This window comes from Nothobranchius furzeri, unplaced genomic scaffold (assembly GCF_043380555.1).
Source record: "Nothobranchius furzeri strain GRZ-AD unplaced genomic scaffold, NfurGRZ-RIMD1 Scf063, whole genome shotgun sequence".
Taxonomy (NCBI): domain Eukaryota; kingdom Metazoa; phylum Chordata; class Actinopteri; order Cyprinodontiformes; family Nothobranchiidae; genus Nothobranchius; species Nothobranchius furzeri.
Window position 1 is genome coordinate 28,346 of NW_027223080.1, and position 25,485 is coordinate 53,830.

A 25,485-nucleotide genomic window follows, 5' to 3' on the forward strand; every position below is an offset into this window, starting at 1 on the left:
AGCCAGCGTCCATCAGCTGATGGCGGGGTGGAGGAGCAGCAGGCAGCCTCCAGCTGGTGATGGCGGGGTGGAGGAGCTGCAGCCAGCGTCCAGCAGCTGATGGTGGGGTGGAGGAGCTGCAGCCAGCGTCCAGCAGCTGATGGTGGGGTGGAGGAGCTGCAGCCAGCGTCCAGCAGCTGATGGTTGGGTGGAGGAGCAGCAGCCAGCCTCCAGCAGCTGATGGCGGGGTGGAGGAGCTGCAGCCAGCCTCCAGCAGCCAGCCTCCAGCTAGTGATGGCGGGGTGGAGAAGCAGGCAGCCTCCATCAGCTGATGGCGGGGTGGAGGAGCAGAAGCCAGCCTCCAGCTGGTGATGGCGGGGTGCAGGAGCTGCAGGCAGCCTCCAGCAGCTGATGGCGGGGTGCAGGAGCTGCAGCCAGCGTCCAGCAGCTGATGGTGGGGTGGAGGAGCTGCAGCCAGCCTCCAGCAGCCAGCCTCCAGCTAGTGATGGCGGGGTGGAGAAGCAGGCAGCCTCCATCAGCTGATGGCGGGGTGTAGGAGCAGAAGCCAGCCTCCAGCTGGTGATGGCGGGGTGCAGGAGCTGCAGGCAGCCTCCAGCAGCTGATGGCGGGGTGCAGGAGCTGCAGGCAGCCTCCAGCAGCTGATGGCGGGGTGGAGGAGCTGCAGCCAGCGTCCAGCAGCTGATGGTGGGGTGGAGGAGCTGCAGCCAGCGTCCAGCAGCTGATGGTTGGGTGGAGGAGCAGCAGCCAGCCTCCAGCAGCTGATGGCGGGGTGCAGGAGCAGCAGCCAGCCTCCAGCAGCTGATGGCGGGGTGGAGGAGCTGCAGCCAGCCTCCAGCAGCCAGCCTCCAGCTAGTGATGGCGGGGTGGAGAAGCAGGCAGCCTCCATCAGCTGATGGCGGGGTGGAGGAGCAGAAGCCAGCCTCCAGCAGCTGATGGCGGGGTGCAGGAGCTGCAGCCAGCGTCCAGCAGCTGATGGTGGGGTGGAGGAGCTGCAGCCAGCCTCCAGCAGCCAGCCTCCAGCAGCTGATGGCGGGGTGCAGGAGCAGCAGCCAGCCTCCAGCAGCTGATGGCGGGGTGGAGGAGCAGCAGCCAGCCTCCAGCAGCCAGCCTCCAGCTGCTGATGGCGGGGTGGAGGAACAGAAGCCTCCAGCAGCTGATGGCAGGGTGCAGGAGCAGCAGCCAGCCTCCAGCTGGTGATGGCGGGGTGGAGGAGCTGAAACCTGGGTCGGACCTGGTCTGCAGCAGGGCCCATTACCACTCAGAAGCTGATGGCAGTGTGTGTTTAGGTCCCTGCGGGGTGGATGAGCTGAAACCTGGGTCAGACTTGGTGTGCAGCAGGGCTCAGCACCCTCCAGAAGCCGATGACAGTGTGTCTTTAACTCCCTGCCTGGTGGGAGAGCTGAAAGCTGGGTCGGACCTGGTCTTTAGCAGAGCTCAGCAGCCTCCAGAAGCTGATGGCAGTGTGTGTTTCATCCCCTGCGGGGTGGGAGAGCTGAAACGTGGGTCGGACCTGGTCTGCAGCAGGGCCCATCACCATCCAGAAGCTGACGGCGGTGTGTGTTTAAGTCCCTGCGGGGTGGGAGAGCCATAACCTGGGTCGGACCTGGTCTGCAGCAGAGCTCAGCAGCCTCCAGAACCTGATGGCAGTGTGTCTTTAATCCACTGCGGGGTGCAGGAGCTGAAACCTGGGTCGGACCTGGTCTGCAGCAGGGCTCAGCAGCCAGCAGAAGGTGATGGCAGTGTGTGTTTAGTTCCCTGCGGGGTGCAGGAGCTGAAACCTGGGTCGGACCTGGTCTGCAGCAGAGCTCAGCAGCCAGCAGAAGCTGATGGCAGTGTGTGTTTAATTCCCTGCCTGGTGGGAGAGCTGTAACCCGGGTCGGACTTGGTCTGCAGCAGGGCCCATCACCATCCAGAAGCTGATGGCAGTGTGTCTTTAATTCCCTGCGGGGTGGAGGAGCAGAAACCTGGGTCGGACCTGGTCTATAGCAGAGCTCAGCAGCCTCCAGCAGCTGATGGCAGTGTGTGTTTAAGTCCCTGCCTGGTGTGAGAGCTGAAACCTGGGTCGGACCTGGTCTATAGCAGAGCTCAGCAGCCTCCAGCAGCTGATGGCTGCGTGTGTTTAAGTCCCTGCGGGGTGCAGGAGCTGAAACCTGGGTCGGACCTGGTCTATGGCAGAGCTCAGCAGCCTCCAGAAGCTGATGGCAGCGTGCCTCTAAGTCCCTGCCTGGTGGGAGAGCTGAAACCTGGGTCGGACCTGGTCTATAGCAGAGCTCAGCAGCCTCCAGCAGCTGATGGCTGCGTGTGTTTAAGTCCCTGCGGGGTGCAGGAGCTGAAACCTGGGTCGGACCTGGTCTATGGCAGAGCTCAGCAGCCTCCAGAAGCTGATGGCAGCGTGCCTCTAAGTCCCTGCCTGGTGGGAGAGCTGAAACCTGGGTCGGACATGGTCTGCAGCAGGGCTCGGCAGCCTCCAGAAGCTGATGGCAGTGTGTGTTTAAGTCCCTGCCTGGTAGGAGAGCTGAAACCTGGGTCGGACCTGGTCTATAGAAGAGCTCAGCAGCCTCCAGCAGCTGATTGCAGTGTGTGTTTAAGTCCCTGCCTGGTGGGAGAGCTGATATCCGGGTCGGACCTGGTCCACAGCAGGGCCCATCACCCTCCAGAAGCTGGTGGCAGTGTGTGTTTAAGTCCCTGCGGGGTGCAGGAGCTGAAAGCTGGGTCGGACCTGGTCTGCAGCAGAGCTCAGCAGCCTCCAGTTGCTGATGGCAGTGTGTGTTTAAGTCCCTGCCTGGTGGGAGAGCTGAAACCTGGGTCGGACCTGGTCTATAGCAGAGCTCAGCAGCCTCCAGCTGCTGATGGCGTGGTGGAGGAGCAGCAGCAGCAGCAGCCAGCCTCCAGCAGCCAGCCAGCCCCCAGCAGCTGATGGCGGGGTGGAGGAGCGGAAGCCAGCCTCCAGCAGCTTATGGCGGGGTGGAGGAGCTGAAACCTGGGTCGGACCTGGTCTATAGTAGAGCTCCGCAGCCTCCAGACGCTGATGGCGGTGTGTCTTTAAGACCCTGCCTGGTGGGAGAGCTGAAACCTGGGTCGGACCTGGTCTGTAACAGAGCTCAGCAGCCTCCAGAAGCTGATGGCAGTGTGTGTTTAGTTCCCTGCGGGGTGGAGGAGCAGAAACCTGGGTCGCACCTGGTCTATAGAAGAGCTCAGCAGCCTCCAGAAGCTGATATCAGTGTGTGTTTAAGTCCCTGCGGGGTGGGAGAGCTGAGACCTGGGTCGGACCTGGTCTGCAGCAGGGCTCAGCAGCCTCCAGAAGCTGACGGCAGTGTGTGTTTAAGTCCCTGCCTGGTGTGAGAGCTGAAACCTGGGTCGGACCTGGTCTATAGCAGAGCTCAGCAGCCTCCAGCAGCTGATGGCTGCGTGTGTTTAAGTCCCTGCGGGGTGCAGGAGCTGAAACCTGGGTCGGACCTGGTCTATGGCAGAGCTCAGCAGCCTCCAGCAGCTGATGGCAGTGTGTGTTTAAGTCCCTGCCTGGTGGGAGAGCTGAAACCTGGGTCGGACCTGGTCTATAGCAGAGCTCAGCAGCCTCCAGCAGCTGATGGCAGTGTGTGTTTGATCCCCTGCGGGGTGGGAGAGCTGAAACTTGGGTCGGACCTGGTCTATAGCAGAGCTCAGCAGCCTCCAGCAGCTGATGGCTGCGTGTGTTTAAGTCCCTGCGGGGTGCAGGAGCTGAAACCTGGGTCGGACCTGGTCTATGGCAGAGCTCAGCAGCCTCCAGAAGCTGATGGCAGCGTGCCTCTAAGTCCCTGCCTGGTGGGAGAGCTGAAACCTGGGTCGGACATGGTCTGCAGCAGGGCTCGGCAGCCTCCAGAAGCTGATGGCAGTGTGTGTTTAAGTCCCTGCCTGGTAGGAGAGCTGAAACCTGGGTCGGACCTGGTCTATAGAAGAGCTCAGCAGCCTCCAGCAGCTGATTGCAGTGTGTGTTTAAGTCCCTGCCTGGTGGGAGAGCTGATATCCGGGTCGGACCTGGTCCACAGCAGGGCCCATCACCCTCCAGAAGCTGGTGGCAGTGTGTGTTTAAGTCCCTGCGGGGTGCAGGAGCTGAAAGCTGGGTCGGACCTGGTCTGCAGCAGAGCTCAGCAGCCTCCAGTTGCTGATGGCAGTGTGTGTTTAAGTCCCTGCCTGGTGGGAGAGCTGAAACCTGGGTCGGACCTGGTCTATAGCAGAGCTCAGCAGCCTCCAGCTGCTGATGGCGTGGTGGAGGAGCAGCAGCAGCAGCAGCCAGCCTCCAGCAGCCAGCCAGCCCCCAGCAGCTGATGGCGGGGTGGAGGAGCGGAAGCCAGCCTCCAGCAGCTTATGGCGGGGTGGAGGAGCTGAAACCTGGGTCGGACCTGGTCTATAGTAGAGCTCCGCAGCCTCCAGACGCTGATGGCGGTGTGTCTTTAAGACCCTGCCTGGTGGGAGAGCTGAAACCTGGGTCGGACCTGGTCTGTAACAGAGCTCAGCAGCCTCCAGAAGCTGATGGCAGTGTGTGTTTAGTTCCCTGCGGGGTGGAGGAGCAGAAACCTGGGTCGCACCTGGTCTATAGAAGAGCTCAGCAGCCTCCAGAAGCTGATATCAGTGTGTGTTTAAGTCCCTGCGGGGTGGGAGAGCTGAGACCTGGGTCGGACCTGGTCTGCAGCAGGGCTCAGCAGCCTCCAGAAGCTGACGGCAGTGTGTGTTTAAGTCCCTGCCTGGTGTGAGAGCTGAAACCTGGGTCGGACCTGGTCTATAGCAGAGCTCAGCAGCCTCCAGCAGCTGATGGCTGCGTGTGTTTAAGTCCCTGCGGGGTGCAGGAGCTGAAACCTGGGTCGGACCTGGTCTATGGCAGAGCTCAGCAGCCTCCAGCAGCTGATGGCAGTGTGTGTTTAAGTCCCTGCCTGGTGGGAGAGCTGAAACCTGGGTCGGACCTGGTCTATAGCAGAGCTCAGCAGCCTCCAGCAGCTGATGGCAGTGTGTGTTTGATCCCCTGCGGGGTGGGAGAGCTGAAACTTGGGTCGGACCTGGTCTGCATCAGGGCTCAGCAGCCTCCAGAATCCGATGGCAGTGTGGGTTTAAGTCCATGCGGGGTGCAGGAGCAGAAACCTGGGTCGGACCTGGTCTATAGCAGGCCTCAGCAGCATCGAGAAGCTGATGGCAGTGTGTCTTTAATTCCCTGCGGGGTGGGAGAGCTGTAACCTGGGTCGGACCTGGCCTGCAGCGGAGCTCAGCAGCCTCCAGAAGCTGATGGCAGTGTGTCTTTAATTCCCTGCGGGGTTGAGGAGCAGAAACCTGGGTCGGACCTGGTCTGCAGCAGGGCCCATCACCATCCAGAAGCTGATGGCTGTGTGTGTTTAAGTCCCAGGGGGGTGGGAGAGCCATAACCTGGGTCGGACCTGGTCTGCAGCAGGGCTCAGCAGCCTCCAGTTGCAGATGGCAGTGTGTGTTTAGTTCCCTGCGGGGTGCAGGAGCTGAAACCTGGGTCGGACCTGGTCTATAGCAGAGCTCAGCAGCCTCCAGAAGCTGATGGCAGTGTGTCTTCAATTCCCTGCGGGGTGCAGGAGCTGATACCTGGGTCGGACCTGGTCTGCAGCAGGGCCCATCACCATCCAGACGCTGATGGCAGTGTGTGTTTAAGTCCTAGTGGGCTGCAGGAGCTGAAACCTGGGTCGGACCTGCTCTATAGTAGAGCTCAGCAGCCTCCAGAAGCTGATGGCAGTGTGTCTTTAAGTCCCTGCGGGGTGGGATAGCTGAAACCTGGGTCGGACCTGGTCTGCAGCAGGGCCCATCACCATCCAGACGCTGATGGCAGTGTGTGTTTAAGTCCTAGTGGGCTGCAGGAGCTGAAACCTGGGTCGGACCTGCTCTATAGTAGAGCTCAGCAGCCTCCAGAAGCTGATGGCAGTGTGTCTTTAAGTCCCTGCGGGGTGGGATAGCTGAAACCTGGGTCGGACCTGGTCTGCAGCAGGGCCCATCACCCTCCAGAAGCTGTTGGCAGTGTGTCTTCCATTCCTAGTGGGGCAGGGGAGCAAAGACCTGGGCAGAGGAGCGCCTGTCTGCATCCGATCCGGCCCCTCAGCAGCCCGCCGTGAGCCTTAGAGAACCCCCCCCCCCCCCCCCCCCAGCGGGCTCCAGGAACCGGGCCCTGCGTCGGACCCAGCTCAGGCAGGCCCTCCCTCGGGCCCTGCAGCAGGTGGCCCCGTCTATGCAGTCGAAAACCCCGCGAAAATCGGTGTAGAAACGCCCGAGAGGCGTGGTGCGGTTCCCCCGGCCGGTACCGGGTCCGGACCGGTCCGGAAGTCCACCCAGAACACTGCCTGGGGCTTCTGGGCGGCTCCCCAGGCGCAGGCAGTCGAAAACCGCGTGAAAATCGGTTCAGAATTGACAAAACGGCGACCTCGTCGCTCCAAAAACTAAGTCCAAACTAAGCCTTTCGCTTATCGCTTAACGCTTAAGGCGGTCGGCCTTATGGCCAGTAAATGAAAAGTGCCTGCGCCCCTGGAGGTTTTGGAAGGTGCGAGCGATGACCATGCTCGGGTTAGTAGGTGAGGCCATCGGAAAACCAGCGTGAGTTGGCGGGTTTGGGTGGCAATCTATTCCAGGCAGAGTCGACTATCTCTGGGCATCAATTTTGGGATTTTTCCGGCTCTGGTTCTGGGAGAAACGCAGGGGCAAAGTGCACGAGCCGCGGCCGATTTTGGTGGCCTGTCCCTGGGCACAAAGTCTGAGGAGTGTGGGCCTGGTTCTCCGAAAAATACCAGTCTGCTGGAGCTCACTCCCATGGCTCCAGGGGGCACGGCACACCCCCCGGTAGCCGACCAAAGTGATCTACTCGGGCCAGACTCGGACCCACGACCCGGGGTGAGAACCACAACTACTGGTCATCCTTTTGACCTCCAGGGGGCGCGGCAGAGCCTCCCCAGTCCGACGCAAGTGCCCCACTTGGGCCATACTCAGACCCACGGCCCGGGGCGAGAACCACAACTACTGGTCATCCTTTAGACCTCCAGGGGGCCCGGCACAGCCTCCCTAGACCGACACAAGTGCTCCACTTGGGCTGTACTCTGACCCAAGTCCCGGTGCGAGAACCACAACTACTGGTCATCCTTTAGACCTCCAGGGGGCCCGGCACAGCCTCCCTAGGCCGACACAAGTGCTCCACTTGGGCTATACTCTGACCCAAGTCCCGGGGCGAGAACCACAACTACTGGTCATCCTTTTGACCTCATGGTCATCCTTTAGATCTCCAGGGGGCCCGGCACAGCCTCCCTAGGCCGACACAAGTGCTCAACTTGGGCTATACTCTGACCCAAGTCCCGGGGCGAGAACCACAACTACTGGTCATCCTTTAGACCTCCAGGGGGCACGGCACACCCCCCGGTAGCCGACCAAAGTGCTCTACTCGGGCCAGACTCGGACCCACGACCCGGGGTGAGAACCACAACTACTGGTCATCCTTGAGACCTCCAGGGGGCCCGGCACAGCCTCCCTAGTCCGACACAAGTGCTCCACTTGGGCTATACTCTGACCCAAGTCCCGGGGCGAGAACCACAACTACTGGTCATCCTTTAGACCTCCAGGGGGACCGGCACAGCCTCCCTAGACCGACACAAGTGCACCACTTGGGCCATACTCTGACCCAAGTCCCGGGGCGAGAACCACAACTACTGGTCATCCTTTTGACCTCATGGTCATCCTTTAGACCTCAAGGGGGCACGGCAGAGCCTCCCTAGTCCGACACAAGTGTCCCACTTGGGCCATACTCAGACCCACGGCCCGGGGCGAGAACCACAACTACTGGTCATCCTTTAGACCTCCAGGGGGCCCGGCACAGCCTCCCTAGTCCGACGCAAGTGCTCCACTTGGGCTGTACTCTGACCCAAGTCCCGGGGCGAGAACCACAACTACTGGTCATCCTTTAGACCTCCAGGGGGCACGGCACAGCCTCCCTAGTCCGACACAAGTGCTCCACTTGGGCTATACTCTGACCCAAGTCCCGGGGCGAGAACCACAACTACTGGTCATCCTTTTGACCTCATGGTCATCCTTTAGACCTCCAGGGGGCCCGGCACAGCCTCCCTAGGCCGACACAAGTGCTCCACTTGGGCTATACTCTGACCCAAGTCCCGGGGCGAGAACCACAACTACTGGTCATCCTTTTGACCTCATGGTCATCCTTTAGACCTCCAGGGGGCCCGGCACAGCCTCCCTAGTCCGACACAAGTGCTCCACTTGGGCTATACTCTGACCCAAGTCCCGGGGCGAGAACCACAACTACTGGTCATCCTTTTGACCTCATGGTCATCCTTTAGACCTCCATGGGGCACGGCAGAGCCTCCCTAGGCCGACACAAGTGCTCCACTTGGGCTATACTCTGACCCAAGTCCCGGTGCGAGAACCACACCTACTGGTCATCCTTTAGACCTCCAGGGGGCACGGCACAGCCTCCCTAGTCCGACACAAGTGCTCCACTTGGGCTATACTCTGACCCAAGTCCCGGGGCGAGAACCACAACTACTGGTCATCCTTTTGACCTCATGGTCATCCTTTAGACCTCCAGGGGGCCCGGCACAGCCTCCCTAGGCCGACACAAGTGCTCCACTTGGGCTATACTCTGACCCAAGTCCCGGGGCGAGAACCACAACTACTGGTCATCCTTTTGACCTCATGGTCATCCTTTAGACCTCCAGGGGGCCCGGCACAGCCTCCCTAGTCCGACACAAGTGCTCCACTTGGGCTATACTCTGACCCAAGTCCCGGGGCGAGAACCACAACTACTGGTCATCCTTTTGACCTCATGGTCATCCTTTAGACCTCCAGGGGGCCCGGCACAGCCTCCCTAGACCGACACAAGTGCTCCACTTGGGCTGTACTCTGACCCAAGTCCCGGTGCGAGAACCACAACTACTGGTCATCCTTTAGACCTCCAGGGGGCCCGGCACAGCCTCCCTAGGCCGACACAAGTGCTCCACTTGGGCTATACTCTGACCCAAGTCCCGGGGCGAGAACCACAACTACTGGTCATCCTTTTGACCTCATGGTCATCCTTTAGATCTCCAGGGGGCCCGGCACAGCCTCCCTAGGCCGACACAAGTGCTCAACTTGGGCTATACTCTGACCCAAGTCCCGGGGCGAGAACCACAACTACTGGTCATCCTTTAGACCTCCAGGGGGCACGGCACACCCCCCGGTAGCCGACCAAAGTGCTCTACTCGGGCCAGACTCGGACCCACGACCCGGGGTGAGAACCACAACTACTGGTCATCCTTGAGACCTCCAGGGGGCCCGGCACAGCCTCCCTAGTCCGACACAAGTGCTCCACTTGGGCTATACTCTGACCCAAGTCCCGGGGCGAGAACCACAACTACTGGTCATCCTTTAGACCTCCAGGGGGACCGGCACAGCCTCCCTAGACCGACACAAGTGCACCACTTGGGCCATACTCTGACCCAAGTCCCGGGGCGAGAACCACAACTACTGGTCATCCTTTTGACCTCATGGTCATCCTTTAGACCTCAAGGGGGCACGGCAGAGCCTCCCTAGTCCGACACAAGTGTCCCACTTGGGCCATACTCAGACCCACGGCCCGGGGCGAGAACCACAACTACTGGTCATCCTTTAGACCTCCAGGGGGCCCGGCACAGCCTCCCTAGTCCGACGCAAGTGCTCCACTTGGGCTGTACTCTGACCCAAGTCCCGGGGCGAGAACCACAACTACTGGTCATCCTTTAGACCTCCAGGGGGCACGGCACAGCCTCCCTAGTCCGACACAAGTGCTCCACTTGGGCTATACTCTGACCCAAGTCCCGGGGCGAGAACCACAACTACTGGTCATCCTTTTGACCTCATGGTCATCCTTTAGACCTCCAGGGGGCCCGGCACAGCCTCCCTAGGCCGACACAAGTGCTCCACTTGGGCTATACTCTGACCCAAGTCCCGGGGCGAGAACCACAACTACTGGTCATCCTTTTGACCTCATGGTCATCCTTTAGACCTCCAGGGGGCCCGGCACAGCCTCCCTAGTCCGACACAAGTGCTCCACTTGGGCTATACTCTGACCCAAGTCCCGGGGCGAGAACCACAACTACTGGTCATCCTTTTGACCTCATGGTCATCCTTTAGACCTCCATGGGGCACGGCAGAGCCTCCCTAGGCCGACACAAGTGCTCCACTTGGGCTATACTCTGACCCAAGTCCCGGTGCGAGAACCACACCTACTGGTCATCCTTTAGACCTCCAGGGGGCACGGCACAGCCTCCCTAGTCCGACACAAGTGCTCCACTTGGGCTATACTCTGACCCAAGTCCCGGGGCGAGAACCACAACTACTGGTCATCCTTTTGACCTCATGGTCATCCTTTAGACCTCCAGGGGGCCCGGCACAGCCTCCCTAGGCCGACACAAGTGCTCCACTTGGGCTATACTCTGACCCAAGTCCCGGGGCGAGAACCACAACTACTGGTCATCCTTTTGACCTCATGGTCATCCTTTAGACCTCCAGGGGGCCCGGCACAGCCTCCCTAGTCCGACACAAGTGCTCCACTTGGGCTATACTCTGACCCAAGTCCCGGGGCGAGAACCACAACTACTGGTCATCCTTTTGACCTCATGGTCATCCTTTAGACCTCCATGGGGCACGGCAGAGCCTCCCTAGGCCGACACAAGTGCTCCACTTGGGCTATACTCTGACCCAAGTCCCGGGGCGAGAACCACAACTACTGGTCATCCTTTAGACCTCCAGGGGGCACGGCACAGCCTCCCTAGTCCGACACAAGTGCTCCACTTGGGCTATACTCTGACCCAAGTCCCGGGGCGAGAACCACAACTACTGGTCATCCTTTTGACCTCATGGTCATCCTTTAGACCTCCAGGGGGCCCGGCACAGCCTCCCTAGGCCGACACAAGTGCTCCACTTGGGCTATACTCTGACCCAAGTCCCGGGGCGAGAACCACAACTACTGGTCATCCTTTTGACCTCATGGTCATCCTTTAGACCTCCAGGGGGCCCGGCACAGCCTCCCTAGTCCGACACAAGTGCTCCACTTGGGCTATACTCTGACCCAAGTCCCGGGGCGAGAACCACAACTACTGGTCATCCTTTTGACCTCATGGTCATCCTTTAGACCTCCATGGGGCACGGCAGAGCCTCCCTAGGCCGACACAAGTGCTCCACTTGGGCTATACTCTGACCCAAGTCCCGGGGCGAGAACCACAACTACTGGTCATCCTTTAGACCTCCAGGGGGCACGGCACAGCCTCCCTAGTCCGACACAAGTGCTCCACTTCGGCTGTACTCTGACCCAAGTCCCGGGGCGAGAACCACAACTAATGGTCATCCTTTAGACCTCCATGGCAACAGGGGGATGTCAGACCCCAGCTCATCCCAGGTTGATGCCTCAATAGCAGCTTAGGGTCACGGCAGTCCCACCGTGATCCACCCTCTTGTCCTCTCTCCACAGGATGACCAGAGTGTCGTGTTTATTTTCAAAGTGTCCTCGTAGGATGACCATGAGTGCAGGAAAATTTTCAAAGTCCCTCTGTCGGATGACCATGAGTGCAGAAAAAATTTCAAAGTCCCCCCTTGGGATTACCAGACGTTCGAGATTTCGGCTGAAAAATTTTCAAAGTGCTGCCGAGAGCCTGCGCTAGTTGCTTAAGGCTTGAGGAGATCCGCCTTATGGTAAGTAAACGAAAAGTGCCTGCGCCCCTGGAGGTTTTGGAAGGTGCGAGCGATGACCATGCTCGGGTTAGTAGGGAAGCTCATCGTCGAACCAGAGATGGGTAAGGGGCGAACTGGCAGATGTCTTCCCACCGTCGAGCAGCATTCCGGGCTTCACATCGGAGGGCTCCAGCCGGCCCCGGTTCCGAGAACCGGCGCGCGGAAGGTGGCGCCTCCGAACCCGAAGCCAGCCTCTAGGCACGGTCGCAAAGGTGACAGACGCCCCGCCGCCTGCCTCCACAGCACCGTGGCCGCCTCCGGGTGACGAGACTGAGGCGCCCCGTCCGTCTCAGAGGTCCAGAAACGGAGCCCGCCGCGGCGGGGACGCGCCTTCGAAAGCGTCCGCCGGCCCATCCGCGGAGGTGCCCTCCGGCGAGCACGTGCTTCTCAGGAGAGCCAGAGAGTCCGTTCACCCCTCCGGTCAAGATGATGCTTTGAGTGGGAGCCGAGCCGAGCGGGGCGGCTCCGGCGGGGAGGTTGGGAGGCGGCCGTTTGCCTTGCTGCAGCGGCCGTCGCCCCCGCCTGCCCGCCCGGTCGCCGTCCCGAACGACTCCTCTTCCCCACTCTCCCAGCACCCACCCCCCCTGTCGGTGGCGGCCGGCTCCGGTGCTGGCGGTCGCGCCTCCGGGCGACCCGTCTGCAGCGCCCGGCCTTCTCCACGGGGACTACCTGGTTGATCCTGCCAGTAGCATATGCTTGTCTCAAAGATTAAGCCATGCAAGTCTAAGTACACACGGTCGGTACAGTGAAACTGCGAATGGCTCATTAAATCAGTTATGGTTCCTTTGATCGCTCCAACGTTACTTGGATAACTGTGGCAATTCTAGAGCTAATACATGCAAACGAGCGCTGACCTCCGGGGATGCGTGCATTTATCTCCGGGGCCGGTCCCAAGTCCGGATCAATGCAGAGGGATGAGCCACTGCCTGAAGCCGAGGTGTCAGAAATTTTCTAAGTGTTGAACTTTTTCTAAGTGTCAGCACGCAGGAGCTGGAAATTTTCTAAGTGTTGAACTTTTTCTAAGTGTCAGCACGCAGGAGCTGAAAATTTTCTAAGTGTTGAACTTTTTCTAAGTGTCAGCACGCAGGAGCTGGAAATTTTCTAAGTGTTGAACTTTTTCTAAGTGTTGAACTTTTTCTAAGTGTCAGCACGCAGGAGCTGGAAATTTTCTAAGTGTTACTTAGGATTACCAGTGTGCGAAAATAATTTCTAAGTGTTGAACTTTTTCTAAGTGTCAGCACACAGAAGCTGGAAATTTTCTAAGTGTTAATTTGGATTACCAGTGTGCGAAAATATTTTTCTAAGTGTTACTTAGGATGACCAGACGTACGAAATTGGATTTGGATGACCAGGCTGCTGGAGGTCCAGCCGGCGTGGACTAGGGTCTTTAACCCAGGGGAGGGTGCTTAATAGTGGGCCGCAGGGTTCGAGAGGTGAGCCTGGTTCCTCCATGGCCCATTCCCCGGGTCTGTCCCAGGTGTCAGCCGGGTGAGGGTGAGCGTGTTGTGGGGTGGGTGGTGGTGATGCTGAGGGTGGGTGTCCTGGAGGTGTGGATGGCGTTGGAGAGGCTGTGTGGGTGGGAGAAGGCTGCGGGGATGGGGGAGCCTGATCCTGGGTGCGATGGTGTTGAGTGTGGGTGGGAGAAGGCTGCGGGGCTGGGGGAGCCTGATGCTGGGTGTGATGGTGTTGAGTGAGGGTGGGAGAAGTCTTCGGGGATGGTGGAGCCTGATCCTGTGTTCGGTGGTGTTGAGTGTGGGTGGGAGAAGGCTGCGGGCATGGGGATGCCTGATGAGCCTGGATGTGATGCAGGTGAGAGAGGGGACAGGGCAGAGGCCGGCTGGACGTGCAGCGGGCAGGGGGAAGCTTGAGCCTTGGTGGGTGGTTGTGCATCCAGGGCGGGCAGGGAGAGGTGAGACGTGGGCCTGGGCTGGTCGTCAGCGGTTCACCACAGGCAGCTGGTGGCGGTGTGGAGGAGCAGAAGCCTCCAGCAGGTGATGGCGGGGTGGGGGAGCAGCAGCCAGCCTCAAGCAGCCAGCCTCCAGCTGCTGATGGTGGGGTGGAGGAACAGAAGCCTCCAGCTGGTGATGTCAGGGTGGAGGAGCAGCAGCCAGCCTCCAACGGCTGATGGTGGGGTGGAGGAGCTGCAGCCAGCCTCCAGCAGCTGATGGCGGGGTGGAGGAGCTGCAGCCAGCCTCCAGCAGGTCATGGTGGGGTGGAGGAGCAGCAGCCAGCCTCCAGCAGCTGATGGCAGGGTGCAGGAGCAGCAGCCAGCCTCCAGCAGCTGATGGCGGGGTGGAGGAGCAGCAGGCAGCCTCCAGCTGGTGATGGCGGGGTGGAGGAGCTGCAGCCAGCGTCCATCAGCTGATGGCGGGGTGGAGGAGCAGCAGCCAGCCTCCAGCAGCCAGCCTCCAGCTGCTGATGGCGGGGTGGAGGAACAGAAGCCTCCAGCAGCTGATGGCGGGGTGCAGGAGCAGCAGCCAGCCTCCAGCAGCTGGTGGCGGGGTGGAGGAGCAGAAGCCAGCCTCCAGCAGCTGATGGCGGGGTGCAGGAGCAGAAGCCAGCCTCCAGCTGGTGATGGCGGGGTGAAGGAGCTGCAGCCAGCCTCCAGCAGCCAGCCTCCAGCAGCTGATGGCGGGGGGAGGAGCAGCAGGCAGCCTCCAGCTGGTGATGGCGGGGTGGAGGAGCTGCAGCCAGCGTCCATCAGCTGATGGCGGGGTGGAGGAGCAGCAGCCAGCCTCCAGCAGCCAGCCTCCAGCTGCTGATGGCGGGGTGGAGGAACAGAAGCCTCCAGCAGCTGATGGCGGGGTGCAGGAGCAGCAGCCAGCCTCCAGCAGCTGGTGGCGGGGTGGAGGAGCAGCAGCCAGCCTCCAGCAGCTGATGGCGGGGTGCAGGAGCAGCAGCCAGCCTCCAGCAGCTGATGGCGGGGTGTAGGAGCTGCAGCCAGCCTCCAGCAGCCAGCCTCCAGCTAGTGATGGCGGGGTGGAGGAGCTGCAGCCAGCGTCCAGCAGCTGATGGTGGGGTGGAGGAGCTGCAGCCAGCGTCCAGCAGCTGATGGTTGGGTGGAGGAGCAGCAGCCAGCCTCCAGCAGCTGATGGCGGGGTGCAGGAGCAGCAGCCAGCCTCCAGCAGCTGATGGCGGGGTGGAGGAGCTGCAGCCAGCCTCCAGCAGCCAGCCTCCAGCTAGTGATGGCGGGGTGGAGAAGCAGGCAGCCTCCATCAGCTGATGGCGGGGTGGAGGAGCAGAAGCCAGCCTCCAGCAGCTGATGGCGGGGTGCAGGAGCTGCAGCCAGCGTCCAGCAGCTGATGGTGGGGTGGAGGAGCTGCAGCCAGCGTCCAGCAGCTGATGGTGGGGTGGAGGAGCTGCAGCCAGCCTCCAGCAGCCAGCCTCCAGCAGCTGATGGCGGGGTGCAGGAGCAGCAGCCAGCCTCCAGCAGCTGATGGCGGGGTGCAGGAGCTGCAGCCAGCGTCCAGCAGCTGATGGTGGGGTGGAGGAGCTGCAGCCAGCGTCCAGCAGCTGATGGTGGGGTGGAGGAGCTGCAGCCAGCCTCCAGCAGCCAGCCTCCAGCAGCTGATGGCGGGGTGCAGGAGCAGCAGCCAGCCTCCAGCAGCTGATGGCGGGGTGCAGGAGCAGCAGGCAGCCTCCAGCAGCTGATGGCGGGGTGCAGGAGCTGCAACCAGCCTCCAGCTGGTGATGGCGGGGTGGAGGAGCTGCAGCCAGCCTCCAGCAGCCAGCCCCCAGCAGCTGATGGCGGGGTGGAGGAGCAGAAGCCAGCCTCCAGCAGCTGATGGTGGGGTGCAGGAGCTGCAGCCAGCCTCCAGCAGCCAGCCTCCAGCTGGTGATGGCGGGGTGGAGGAGCAGCAGCAGACAGCCTCCAGCAGCCAGCCAGCCTCCAGGAGCTGATGGCGGTGTGTGGGAGCAGCAGCCAGCCTCCAGCGGCCAGCCAGCATCCATCAGCTGATGGCGGTGTGAAGGAGCTGCAGCCAGCCTCCAGCAGGTCATGGTGGGGTGGAGGAGCAGCAGCCAGCCTCCAGCAGCTGATGGCGGGTTGCAGGAGCTGCAGCCAGCCTCCAGCAGCTGATGGCGGGGTGCAGGAGCTGCAGGCAGCCTCCAGCAGCTGATGACGGGGTGCAGGAGCTGCAACCAGCCTCCAGCTGGTGATGGTGGGGTGGAGGAGCTGCAGCCAGCCTCGAACAGCTGATGGCAGGGTGCAGGAGCAGCAGCCAGCCGCCAGCAGCTGATGGCGGGGCGCAGGAGCTGCAGGCAGCCTCCAGCAGCTGATGGCGGGGTGCAGGAGCAGCAGCCAGCCTCCAGCTGGTGATGGCGGGGTGAAGGAGCTGCAGCCAGCCACCAGCAGCTGATGGCGGGGTGAAGGAGCTGCAGCCAGCCACCAGCAGCTGATGGCGGGGTGAAGGAGCTGCAGCCAGCCACCAGCAGCTGATGGCGGGGTGGAGGAGCTGCAGCCAGCGTCCAGCAGCTGATGGTTGGGTGGTGGAGGAGCAGCAGCCAGCCTCCAGCAGCTGATGGCGGGGTGCAGGAGCAGCAGCCAGCGTCCAGCAGCTGATGGTTGGGTGGAGGAGCAGCAGCCAGCCTCCAGCAGCTGATGGCAGTGTGTGTTTAAGTCCCTACGGGGTGGGAGAGCTATATCCCGGGTCGGACCTGGTCTATAGCAGAGCTCAGCAGCCTCCAGCAGCTGATGGCTGCGTGTGTTTAAGTCCCTGCGGGGTGCAGGAGCTGAAACCTGGGTCGGACCTGGTCTATGGCAGAGCTCAGCAGCCTCCAGCAGCTGATGGCAGTGTGTGTTTAAGTCCCTGCCTGGTGGGAGAGCTGAAACCTGGGTCGGACCTGGTCTATAGCAGAGCTCAGCAGCCTCCAGCAGCTGATGGCTGCGTGTGTTTAAGTCCCTGCGGGGTGCAGGAGCTGAAACCTGGGTCGGACCTGGTCTATGGCAGAGCTCAGCAGCCTCCAGAAGCTGATGGCAGCGTGCCTCTAAGTCCCTGCCTGGTGGGAGAGCTGAAACCTGGGTCGGACATGGTCTGCAGCAGGGCTCGGCAGCCTCCAGCAGCTGATGGCTGCGTGTGTTTAAGTCCCTGCCTGGTGGGAGAGCTGAAACCTGGGTCGGACCTGGTCTATAGCAGAGCTCAGCAGCCTCCAGCAGCTGATGGCTGCGTGTGTTTAAGTCCCTGCGGGGTGCAGGAGCTGAAACCTGGGTCGGACCTGGTCTATGGCAGAGCTCAGCAGCCTCCAGAAGCTGATGGCAGCGTGCCTCTAAGTCCTTGCCTGGTGGGAGAGCTGAAACCTGGGTCGGACATGGTCTGCAGCAGGGCTCGGCAGCCTCCAGCAGCTGATGGCAGTGTGTCTTTAAGTCCCTGCCTGGTGGGAGAGCTGAAACCTGGGTCGGACCTGGTCTATAGCAGAGCTCAGCAGCCTCCAGAAGCTGATGGCAGTGTGTCTTTAAGTCACTGCCTGGTGGGAGAGCTGAAACCTGGGTCGGACCTGGTCTATAGAAGAGCTCAGCAGCCTCCAGCAGCTGATGGCTGCGTGTGTTTAATTCCCTGCGGGGTGCAGGAGCAGAAACCTGGGTCGGACCTGGTCTGCAGCAGAGCTCAGCAGCCTCCAGAAGCTGATGGCAGTGTGTCTTTAAGTCACTGCCTGGTGGGAGAGCTGAAACCTGGGTCGGACCTGGTCTATAGCAGAGCTCAGCAGCCTCCAGCAGCTGATGGCAGTGTGTCTTTAATTCCCTGCGGGGTGCAGGAGCTGAAACCTGGGTCGGACCTGGTCTGCAGCAGAGCTCAGCAGCCTCCAGCAGCTGATGGCAGTGTGTGTTTAAGTCCCTGCCTGGTGGGAGAGCTGAAACCTGGGTCGGACCTGGTCTATAGAAGAGCTCAGCAGCCTCCAGCAGCTGATGGCAGTGTGTCTTTAAGTCACTGCCTGGTGGGAGAGCTGAAACCTGGGTCGGACCTGGTCTATAGAAGAGCTCAGCAGCCTCCAGCAGCTGATGGCTGCGTGTGTTTAATTCCCTGCGGGGTGCAGGAGCAGAAACCTGGGTCGGACCTGGTCTGCAGCAGAGCTCAGCAGCCTCCAGAAGCTGATGGCAGTGTGTCTTTAAGTCACTGCCTGGTGGGAGAGCTGAAACCTGGGTCGGACCTGGTCTATAGCAGAGCTCAGCAGCCTCCAGCAGCTGATGGCTGCGTGTGTTTAAGTCCCTGCGGGGTGCAGGAGCTGAAACCTGGGTCGGACCTGGTCTATGGCAGAGCTCAGCAGCCTCCAGAAGCTGATGGCAGCGTGCCTCTAAGTCCCTGCCTGGTGGGAGAGCTGAAACCTGGGTCGGACATGGTCTGCAGCAGGGCTCGGCAGCCTCCAGCAGCTGATGGCTGCGTGTGTTTAAGTCCCTGCCTGGTGGGAGAGCTGAAACCTGGGTCGGACCTGGTCTATAGCAGAGCTCAGCAGCCTCCAGCAGCTGATGGCTGCGTGTGTTTAAGTCCCTGCGGGGTGCAGGAGCTGAAACCTGGGTCGGACCTGGTCTATGGCAGAGCTCAGCAGCCTCCAGAAGCTGATGGCAGCGTGCCTCTAAGTCCCTGCCTGGTGGGAGAGCTGAAACCTGGGTCGGACATGGTCTGCAGCAGGGCTCGGCAGCCTCCAGCAGCTGATGGCAGTGTGTCTTTAAGTCCCTGCCTGGTGGGAGAGCTGAAACCTGGGTCGGACCTGGTCTATAGCAGAGCTCAGCAGCCTCCAGAAGCTGATGGCAGTGTGTCTTTAAGTCACTGCCTGGTGGGAGAGCTGAAACCTGGGTCGGACCTGGTCTATAGAAGAGCTCAGCAGCCTCCAGCAGCTGATGGCTGCGTGTGTTTAATTCCCTGCGGGGTGCAGGAGCAGAAACCTGGGTCGGACCTGGTCTGCAGCAGAGCTCAGCAGCCTCCAGAAGCTGATGGCAGTGTGTCTTTAAGTCACTGCCTGGTGGGAGAGCTGAAACCTGGGTCGGACCTGGTCTATAGAAGAGCTCAGCAGCCTCCAGCAGCTGATGGCAGTGTGTCTTTAAGTCCCTGCCTGGTGGGAGAGCTGAAACCTGGGTCGGACCTGGTCTATAGCAGAGCTCAGCAGCCTCCAGAAGCTGATGGCAGTGTGTCTTTAAGTCACTGCCTGGTGGGAGAGCTGAAACCTGGGTCGGACCTGGTCTATAGAAGAGCTCAGCAGCCTCCAGCAGCTGATGGCTGCGTGTGTTTAATTCCCTGCGGGGTGCAGGAGCAGAAACCTGGGTCGGACCTGGTCTGCAGCAGAGCTCAGCAGCCTCCAGAAGCTGATGGCAGTGTGTCTTTAAGTCACTGCCTGGTGGGAGAGCTGAAACCTGGGTCGGACCTGGTCTATAGAAGAGCTCAGCAGCCTCCAGCAGCTGATGGCAGTGTGTCTTTAATTCCCTGCGGGGTGCAGGAGCTGAAACCTGGGTCGGACCTGGTCTGCAGCAGAGCTCAGCAGCCTCCAGCAGCTGATGGCAGTGTGTGTTTAAGTCCCTGCCTGGTGGGAGAGCTGAAACCTGGGTCGGACCTGGTCTATAGCAGAGCTCAGCAGCCTCCAGCAGCTGATGGCAGTGTGTCTTTAATTCCCTGCGGGGTGCAGGAGCTGAAACCTGGGTCGGACCTGGTCTGCAGCAGAGCTCAGCAGCCTCCAGCAGCTGATGGCAGTGTGTGTTTAAGTCCCTGCCTGGTGGGAGAGCTGAAACCTGGGTCGGACCTGGTCTATAGAAGAGCTCAGCAGCCTCCAGCAGCTGATGGCAGTGTGTCTTTAAGTCACTGCCTGGTGGGAGAGCTGAAACCTGGGTCGGACCTGGTCTATAGAAGAGCTCAGCAGCCTCCAGCAGCTGATGGCTGCGTGTGTTTAATTCCCTGCGGGGTGCAGGAGCAGAAACCTGGGTCGGACCTGGTCTGCAGCAGAGCTCAGCAGCCTCCAGCAGCTGATGGCAGTGTGTCTTTAAGTCACTGCCTGGTGGGAGAGCTGAAACCTGGGTCGGACCTGGTCTATAGAAGAGCTCAGCAGCCCCCAGAAGCTGATGGCAGTGTGTCTTCAATTCCCTGCGGGGTGCAGGAGCTGAAACCTGGGTCGGACCTGGTCCGCAGCACGGCCCATCACCCTCCAGAAGCTGATGGCAGTGTGTGTTTAAGTCCCTGCCTGGTGGGAGAGCAGAAACCTGGGTCGGACCGGGTCTGTAGCCGAGCTCAGCAGCCTCCAGAAGCTGATGGCTGTGTGTGTTTAGTTCCCTGCGGGGTGGGAGAGCTGAAACCTGGGTCGGGCCTGTTCTGCAGCACCGCTCAGCAGCCTGCAGAAGCTGATGGCAGTGTGTCTTTAATTCCCTGCGGGGTGCAGGAGCAGAAACCTGGGTCGGACCTGGTCTGCAGCAGAGCTCAGCAGCCTCCAGCAGCTGATGGCAGTGTGTGTTTAAGTCCCTGCCTGGTGGGAGAGCTGAAACCTGGGTCGGACCTGGTCTATAGAAGAGCTCAGCAGCCTCCAGAAGCTGATGGCAGTGTGTCTTCAATTCCCTGCGGGGTGCAGGAGCTGAAACCTGGGTCGGACCTGGTCCGCAGCACGGCCCATCACCCTCCAGAAGCTGATGGCAGTGTGTGTTTAGTTCCCTGCGGGGTGGAGGAGCAGAAACCTGGGTCGGACCGGGTCTGTAGCCGAGCTCAGCAGCCTCCAGAAGCTGATGGCTGTGTGTGTTTAGTTCCCTGCGGGGTGGGAGAGCTGAAACCTGGGTCGGGCCTGTTCTGCAGCACCGCTCAGCAGCCTGCAGAAGCTGACGGCGGTGTGTTTTTAATTCCCTGCGGGGTGCAGGAGCAGAAACCTGGGTCGGACCAGGCCTGCAGCAGAGATCAGCAGCCTCCAGAAGCTGACGGCGGTGTGTTTTTAATTCCCTGCGGGGTGCAGGAGCAGACACCTGGGTCGGACCTGGTCTGCAGCAGAGCTCAGCAGCCTCCAGCAGCTGATGGCAGTGTGTGTTTAAGTCCCTGCCTGGTGGGAGAGCTGAAACCTGGGTCGGACCTGGTCTATAGAAGAGCTCAGCAGCCTCCAGAAGCTGATATCAGTGTGTGTTTAAGTCCCTGCGGGGTGGGAGAGCTGAGACCTGGGTCGGACCTGGTCTGCAGCAGGGCTCAGCAGCCTCCAGAAGCTGACGGCAGTGTGTGTTTAGTTCCCTGCGGGGTGGAGGAGCAGAAACCTGGGTCGGACCTGGCCCGCAGCAGGGCCCATTAGCTTCCAGAAGCTGATGGCAGTGTGTGTTTAAGTCCTAGTGGGCTGCAGGAGCTGAAACCTGGGTCGGACCAGGTCTGCAGCAGGGCCCATCACCATCCAGAAGATGATGGCAGTGTGTCTTTACTTCCCTGCGGGGTGGAGGAGCAGAAACCTGGGTCGGACCTGTTCTGCAGCACCGCTCAGCAGTCTGCAGAAGCTGATGGCAGTGTGTGTTTAAGTCCCAGGGGGGTGGGAGAGCCATAACGCGGGTCGGACCTTGTCCACAGCAGAGCTCAGCAGCCAGCAGAAGCTGATGGCAGTGTGTCTGTAATCCCCTGCGGGGTGGAGGAGCAGAAACCTGGGTCGGACCTGGTGTATAGCAGAGCTCAGCAGCCTCCAGAAGCTGATGGCAGTGTGTGTTTAATTCCTAGTGGGGTGCAGGAGCTGAAACCTGGGTCGGACCTGGTGTATAGCAGAGCTCAGCAGCCTCCAGAAGCTGATGGCAGTGTGTGTTTGATCCCCTGCGGGGTGGGAGAGCTGAAACCTGGGTCGGACCTGGTCTGCAGCAGGGACCATTACCACTCAGAAGCTGATGGCAGTGTGTCTTTAGGTCCCTGCGGGGTGGAGGAGCTGAAAGCTGGGTCGGACCTGGTCTGTAGCAGGGCTCAGCAGCCTCCAGCAGCTGATGGCAGTGTGTGTTTAAGTCCCTGCGGGGTGGGAGAGCTGAAACCTCGGTCGGACCTGGTCTATAGCAGGGCCCATCACCCTCCAGTTGCAGATGGCAGTGTGTGTTTAGTTCCCTGCGGGGTGGGAGAGCTGAAACTTGGGTCGGACCTGGTCTGCATCAGGGCTCAGCAGCCTCCAGAATCCGATGGCAGTGTGGGTTTAAGTCCATGCGGGGTGCAGGAGCAGAAACCTGGGTCGGACCTGGTCTATAGCAGGCCTCAGCAGCATCCAGAAGCTGATGGCAGTGTGTCTTTAATTCCCTGCGGGGTGGGAGAGCTGTAACCTGGGTCGGACCTGGCCTGCAGCGGAGCTCAGCAGCCTCCAGAAGCTGATGGCAGTGTGTCTTTAATTCCCTGCGGGGTTGAGGAGCAGAAACCTGGGTCGGACCTGGTCTGCAGCAGGGCCCATCACCATCCAGAAGCTGATGGCTGTGTGTGTTTAAGTCCCAGGGGGGTGGGAGAGCCATAACCTGGGTCGGACCTGGTCTGCAGCAGGGCTCAGCAGCCTCCAGTTGCAGATGGCAGTGTGTGTTTAGTTCCCTGCGGGGTGCAGGAGCTGAAACCTGGGTCGGACCTGGTCTATAGCAGAGCTCAGCAGCCTCCAGAAGCTGATGGCAGTGTGTCTTCAATTCCCTGCGGGGTGCAGGAGCTGATACCTGGGTCGGACCTGGTCTGCAGCAGGGCCCATCACCATCCAGACGCTGATGGCAGTGTGTGTTTAAGTCCTAGTGGGCTGCAGGAGCTGAAACCTGGGTCGGACCTGCTCTATAGTAGAGCTCAGCAGCCTCCAGAAGCTGATGGCAGTGTGTCTTTAAGTCCCTGCGGGGTGGGATAGCTGAAACCTGGGTCGGACCTGGTCTGCAGCAGGGCCCATCACCATCCAGACGCTGATGGCAGTGTGTGTTTAAGTCCTAGTGGGCTGCAGGAGCTGAAACCTGGGTCGGACCTGCTCTATAGTAGAGCTCAGCAGCCTCCAGAAGCTGATGGCAGTGTGTCTTTAAGTCCCTGCGGGGTGGGATAGCTGAAACCTGGGTCGGACCTGGTCTGCAGCAGGGCCCATCACCCTCCAGAAGCTGTTGGCAGTGTGTCTTCCATTCCTAGTGGGGCAGGGGAGCAAAGACCTGGGCAGAGGAGCGCCTGTCTGCATCCGATCCGGCCCCTCAGCAGCCCGCCGTGAGCCTTAGAGAACCCCCCCCCCCCCCCCCCCAGCGGGCTCCAGGAACCGGGCCCTGCGTCGGACCCAGCTCAGGCAGGCCCTCCCTCGGGCCCTGCAGCAGGTGGCCCCGTCTATGCAGTCGAAAACCCCGCGAAAATCGGTGTAGAAACGCCCGAGAGGCGTGGTGCGGTTCCCCCGGCCGGTACCGGGTCCGGACCGGTCCGGAAGTCCACCCAGAACACTGCCTGGGGCTTCTGGGCGGCTCCCCAGGCGCAGGCAGTCGAAAACCGCGTGAAAATCGGTTCAGAATTGACAAAACGGCGACCTCGTCGCTCCAAAAACTAAGTCCAAACTAAGCCTTTCGCTTATCGCTTAACGCTTAAGGCGGTCGGCCTTATGGCCAGTAAATGAAAAGTGCCTGCGCCCCTGGAGGTTTTGGAAGGTGCGAGCGATGACCATGCTCGGGTTAGTAGGTGAGGCCATCGGAAAACCAGCGTGAGTTGGCGGGTTTGGGTGGCAATCTATTCCAGGCAGAGTCGACTATCTCTGGGCATCAATTTTGGGATTTTTCCGGCTCTGGTTCTGGGAGAAACGCAGGGGCAAAGTGCACGAGCCGCGGCCGATTTTGGTGGCCTGTCCCTGGGCACAAAGTCTGAGGAGTGTGGGCCTGGTTCTCCGAAAAATACCAGTCTGCTGGAGCTCACTCCCATGGCTCCAGGGGGCACGGCACACCCCCCGGTAGCCGACCAAAGTGCTCTACTCGGGCCAGACTCGGACCCACGACCCGGGGTGAGAACCACAACTACTGGTCATCCTTTTGACCTCCAGGGGGCGCGGCAGAGCCTCCCCAGTCCGACGCAAGTGCCCCACTTGGGCCATACTCAGACCCACGGCCCGGGGCGAGAACCACAACTACTGGTCATCCTTTAGACCTCCAGGGGGCCCGGCACAGCCTCCCTAGACCGACACAAGTGCTCCACTTGGGCTGTACTCTGACCCAAGTCCCGGTGCGAGAACCACAACTACTGGTCATCCTTTAGACCTCCAGGGGGCCCGGCACAGCCTCCCTAGGCCGACACAAGTGCTCCACTTGGGCTATACTCTGACCCAAGTCCCGGGGCGAGAACCACAACTACTGGTCATCCTTTTGACCTCATGGTCATCCTTTAGATCTCCAGGGGGCCCGGCACAGCCTCCCTAGGCCGTCACAAGTGCTCAACTTGGGCTATACTCTGACCCAAGTCCCGGGGCGAGAACCACAACTACTGGTCATCCTTTAGACCTCCAGGGGGCACGGCACACCCCCCGGTAGCCGACCAAAGTGCTCTACTCGGGCCAGACTCGGACCCACGACCCGGGGTGAGAACCACAACTACTGGTCATCCTTGAGACCTCCAGGGGGCCCGGCACAGCCTCCCTAGTCCGACACAAGTGCTCCACTTGGGCTATACTCTGACCCAAGTCCCGGGGCGAGAACCACAACTACTGGTCATCCTTTAGACCTCCAGGGGGACCGGCACAGCCTCCCTAGACCGACACAAGTGCACCACTTGGGCCATACTCTGACCCAAGTCCCGGGGCGAGAACCACAACTACTGGTCATCCTTTTGACCTCATGGTCATCCTTTAGACCTCAAGGGGGCACGGCAGAGCCTCCCTAGTCCGACACAAGTGTCCCACTTGGGCCATACTCAGACCCACGGCCCGGGGCGAGAACCACAACTACTGGTCATCCTTTAGACCTCCAGGGGGCCCGGCACAGCCTCCCTAGTCCGACGCAAGTGCTCCACTTGGGCTGTACTCTGACCCAAGTCCCGGGGCGAGAACCACAACTACTGGTCATCCTTTAGACCTCCAGGGGGCACGGCACAGCCTCCCTAGTCCGACACAAGTGCTCCACTTGGGCTATACTCTGACCCAAGTCCCGGGGCGAGAACCACAACTACTGGTCATCCTTTTGACCTCATGGTCATCCTTTAGACCTCCAGGGGGCCCGGCACAGCCTCCCTAGGCCGACACAAGTGCTCCACTTGGGCTATACTCTGACCCAAGTCCCGGGGCGAGAACCACAACTACTGGTCATCCTTTTGACCTCATGGTCATCCTTTAGACCTCCAGGGGGCCCGGCACAGCCTCCCTAGTCCGACACAAGTGCTCCACTTGGGCTATACTCTGACCCAAGTCCCGGGGCGAGAACCACAACTACTGGTCATCCTTTTGACCTCATGGTCATCCTTTAGACCTCCATGGGGCACGGCAGAGCCTCCCTAGGCCGACACAAGTGCTCCACTTGGGCTATACTCTGACCCAAGTCCCGGTGCGAGAACCACACCTACTGGTCATCCTTTAGACCTCCAGGGGGCACGGCACAGCCTCCCTAGTCCGACACAAGTGCTCCACTTGGGCTATACTCTGACCCAAGTCCCGGGGCGAGAACCACAACTACTGGTCATCCTTTTGACCTCATGGTCATCCTTTAGACCTCCAGGGGGCCCGGCACAGCCTCCCTAGGCCGACACAAGTGCTCCACTTGGGCTATACTCTGACCCAAGTCCCGGGGCGAGAACCACAACTACTGGTCATCCTTTTGACCTCATGGTCATCCTTTAGACCTCCAGGGGGCCCGGCACAGCCTCCCTAGTCCGACACAAGTGCTCCACTTGG